Source organism: Phacochoerus africanus, chromosome 1 (genome assembly GCF_016906955.1).
Source record: "Phacochoerus africanus isolate WHEZ1 chromosome 1, ROS_Pafr_v1, whole genome shotgun sequence".
Lineage (NCBI taxonomy): Eukaryota > Metazoa > Chordata > Mammalia > Artiodactyla > Suidae > Phacochoerus > Phacochoerus africanus.
This window is the reverse complement of record NC_062544.1, coordinates 71,442,827-71,446,690: the sequence shown is the minus strand read 5'-3', so window position 1 is coordinate 71,446,690 and position 3,864 is coordinate 71,442,827.

Genomic DNA, 3,864 nt, shown 5'->3' with positions numbered 1-3,864 from the left:
ATTAGAAAATCACCAGAAAGGAACCTCCATATGCTGCGGGTGTGGCCCTAGAAAAGACAAAAAAAGAAAATGACTAGAGGAAGTATACAGATTTTTTTTTAAAACAAAACAAAACAAAAGGCCAAGTACATGGAAAGGGCTCAACATCACTAGTCACCAGGGAAATGAAAATCAGATGCAAATCACAATGAGATTTAACCTCATACCTGTTAGAATGGCTGTCATCAAAAAGGCAAGAAGAGAAAAGCATTGGGGAAGATGTAGAAAAAAGAGAATCCCTGTGACCTCCTTTTAAAAAAAAAATAAACTGGTTCAGTCACTATAGAAAACCGTATGGAGGCTCTTCAAAAAATTAAAAATACAACTACTATATGATCCAGCAATCCCACTGCTGGGGATATAGCCAGAGGAAATGTAAAAAGGTTTTAGAAGAAACAGCTGCATCCCATGTTTATTGCAGTGCTGTTCACAATAGCCAAGATGTAGAAACAACCTAAATGTCTAAGTGTCCATCAAGGGATGAATAGGTAAAGAAGATGTGTTTTATACACATATAAATCTCTCTCTCTCTCTATATATATATATGAAATAGAATATATATATATGAAATAGAAAATATATATATATATATATATATATATATATATATATATAAAATAGAATATTTTCCAGCCTCAAGAAAGAAGGAAATCTTGTCATTATGACAACATGGATGAAGTTTGATGTTAGAAGGCATTATGCTAAGTGAAGTAAGTCAGAAAGAGAAAGACAAATACTTTGTGATATCACTTATATACTGAACTTTAAAAAGCTGAACCCATAGAAACAGAGAATCGAGTGGTGGTAACAAAGGGCTAAGGATTGGGTGAAATGGGGAGATGTTGGTCAAAGGTAAAAAATTTCAGTTGCAAGATAAATAAATTCTAGGGATCTAATATACAGCATGGTGATTATAGTTAATAGTGCTTTATTATACACTTTAAAGTTGCCAAGAGAATAGATCTTAAATGTTCTCAGCACACACAAAAATGGTATGTGATCTGATATGGTATTAGCTAAGACTAAGTGGTAATCATTTTTCCATACATAAAAGTATCCAATCAACATGTTATACACCTAAAATTTAAACAATGTTATTTATCAATTATATTTCAATAAAGCTGGGGGAAAAAAGAGGTGGACGGGGAGAAGACAACACTTGGATTTCAATGGGCCAGTTAACTCCTTACTCAAAGCCTTGGGGACCTGAACTTTGCCCAGTAAAGCTTTGGGAATGTGGTCACATCTACCTAGATTTCTAAGCATAGAGTGACTGGGGGCTGCAGGCATGCAACGCATGTATGTGGGCTGCCAGGAAGAGGGCTGACTTGATGGCCAGGTCACTGCAGAGGGCCCCTGCTAGGGCAATGTCACAACCTTGACCCCACTCCCGACCAGTAGAGCAACCAGTGTGTAATTCTGCCCTGTGAAAGCTGCAAGCATGCAAATCTAGCCTTTGAGTTTCTGTTTTTCTTCTTTCCTCCATCTCCCTTTTGGAATGGGAGTTTTATCCTGTGCCTGTCTGGCCACTGTTTTTGTAGATACATAACTTGTTTGCTCTCTTAGTTTTGCTGCGGGAAAGCAATTTTCCTTTGATGAACTGTCTCACCCATATCTGATTGAGGTGATATTTAGATGAGATTTTTGAGTTTATGCTAGAATGAGTTAAGGCTCCTGGGACTACTGGGCTAGAAGAAATATATTTTGCATATGAGAAGACATGGATTTGGGGGGAAAGAATGCTGTGATATAAATGTTTGTGTCTCCCTAGAATCTATAGTTGAAAACCTAATCCTCAAGGTAATGGTTTTAGGAGACAGAGCCTTTGGGACGTGATTAGATCATAAGGGCAGAGTTCTCCTGAATGGGATTAGTGTTCTTGTCAAAGAGACCCCAGAGGAGTTCCCATCGTGGAACAGTGGTTAATGAATCTAAGAACCATGAGGTTGCGGGTTCAATCCCTGGCCTTGCTCAGTGGGTTAATGTTCCGGCCTTGTCGTGAGCTGTGGTGTTGGTTGCAGACGTGGCTCGGATCCCGCGTTGCTGTGGCTCTGGCGTAGGCCGGTGGCTACAGCTCCGATTCAACCCCTAGCCTGGGAACCTCTGTATGCCACAGGAGCGGCCCAAGAAATGGCAAAAAGACAAAGGAAAAAAAAAAACAAAACACCCCAGAGACATTCTTTGCCCTTCTGACATATGAGGATATAAGAAGTCTGCAAGCTGAAAGTGCATGGCCCACCCTCGCTGGTAAACTGATCTTGGACTTCCAGCCTCTAGAACTGTGAGAAAGTGAATTTTGTTTGCTTATTAGCTACCCAGTCTGTGGCATTTGTTATATTTCAACCTGAAAGAACTAAGATGATGACTAATTTTCTTTGCTTGTTTCAAATAGGATGGTGTTGATTGAAGGACCAGCTTTAGCATAGTATCTAGAGGCTGTGGATGATTTTTTTTTTCTTTTCTTTATCTTAGATAAGAGAGAAAAATATTTTACATGTGGCATGTAAAGAGTCAATATAGAGCAAGGGATGAAAATATAGAAGAAAGAAAATCACTAGGGAGGCAAAGTCATATTGGTTGGAATGGAATCAAATGGAATAGTACAATAATAATACACAGCTCATAATATTATTTCTTTACAGGGAAGATAAAGCAGAAGCTAAAATGTAAAACAATAATTTTACTTAAGGTAACTTAGTAATAAATAGCATTAGGTCAGTCAGAGTCCAAAGCCTACTCTTTTTTTTTTTTTTTTCCACTGCCTCGTTCTACCTCAGCATATTCAGCACACCACTTAAAAACACTAATGGCTGTATAGGAAGTCAGCAACAATTAAGGTTAATAAAATAATTTTGCTGATGTAAAAACTGCAAGGATTTCCAAGAAATTCTGAATAGTCACTATTATGCTCTGTCTTTTTCCAGGGCTGCACCCATGGCATATGGAGGTTCCCAGGCTAGGGGTCTAGGAGTTGTAGCTGCTGGCCTACGCCAGAGCCACAGCAACATGGGATCCAAGCCTCGTCTGCGACCTACACCACAGCTCACAGCAACACTGGATTCCCAACCCACTGAGCAAGGGCAGGGATCGAACATGAAACCTCATGGTTCCCAGTTGGATTTGTTAACCACTGAGTCATGACAGGAACTCCAATGTCACATTTTTTTCAATGTGATAGTTATATTCTATGGAAATGAAATAAAGTGAATGTACCTGAAACAACACTAAGAATAAACTAATTTATATTTAATTATTTGGATTCAAATAATTTACTATATTTTGATAAACATTTAGGACTGTGCAAAAGTATATTTTATTTACAAGAACAACCATTGTAGTAGAATGTAAACCAGCATTGTTATTACTCTGTTTCAGCATTTCTATTGCTAAAGTTGTAATTGTTTTGTACTCATCTAGGTGGGGCTTGTTAATTATAATCTATTATGATAGATACCACCACTCCATGTCTTATCTATGAGTACATGTAGATGCCACCACTCAACAAACAAGTATGAGATCCTATTATATACAACATGTTATCTATAACAATTAATACAACATGATCTTCTGGGTTCAGGGCTTTGTGTTCTTATGAGTTTATTATGCTGGTTTTATGAAGTTGTTCTATTTCAACAGCACAGAGAGTTAGTGTAGTCTATTGTCACGTTAACATTTACCTATGAGGTTGAGGCAGATAAGATGAGGAAAAGAAGTGGATTTGGTTTAAGAAGCACTGTGAATTAATAGGAAAGACAGTAATTTGGAGACCAGATTACTGACTGAATGTGCTAGTTATTAAAACTTTCAATTAACACATGCAATGTG